The sequence below is a fragment of the Etheostoma spectabile genome, chromosome 2, assembly GCF_008692095.1.
Source record: "Etheostoma spectabile isolate EspeVRDwgs_2016 chromosome 2, UIUC_Espe_1.0, whole genome shotgun sequence".
NCBI lineage: Eukaryota > Metazoa > Chordata > Actinopteri > Perciformes > Percidae > Etheostoma > Etheostoma spectabile.
In genome coordinates this window covers 27,517,104-27,517,574 of record NC_045734.1, presented here as the reverse complement: position 1 = coordinate 27,517,574, position 471 = coordinate 27,517,104, and the positions used below count along the sequence as shown (strand labels likewise).

The 471-nt window shown below is 39.1% G+C and overlaps 1 protein-coding gene across 1 annotated transcript in view; it reads left to right on the top strand.

Annotated features, from left to right (window-relative positions):
* LOC116702420 (uncharacterized) overlaps positions 1 to 471 on the top strand; it is a 3,254-nt gene that overhangs the window by 2,546 nt on the left and 237 nt on the right. The gene's annotated exons all lie outside the window — the stretch shown is intronic.

Here is a 471-nt window from a genome sequence, read left to right as displayed (position 1 = left end):
AGAGCTGAAGGAGAGATGGCCTGCATTGTTCACAATGGATGAGGCAAGTAACGTTTGAGTGGTGCAAACCTGTCACCTTTGGCAAAATTCGCTGTTTTGAAACCAAAATAGGTCATTTATGCAATTCATGTAGATCTGATGAGTTTTTCAGCAGAGGAGGGCTTGGACGCCAAAGAACTGATTGTTCGGCTTGGTAGCATTGCATTTCTTCCTGTATTTTAACATTAAATTTAGCTATACTTTTTAGCTAGTTGAAGGTGGACCGCAACAAATAAATCAATGTATAGGAAACACAGAAACAGGAATTGAATCAAAATGCATGTTTTGGCACCTGATGTCTGACTCAAGATATCACACACTAATGTATTTACATTTGTTGTTCTTTCTCTTTTAAAGATCAATGCTGAGTTTATGAGAATAACAACTGTTCCACTTCAACCGCGATTCCTGGCTTCCTTGGACAAGCACCAC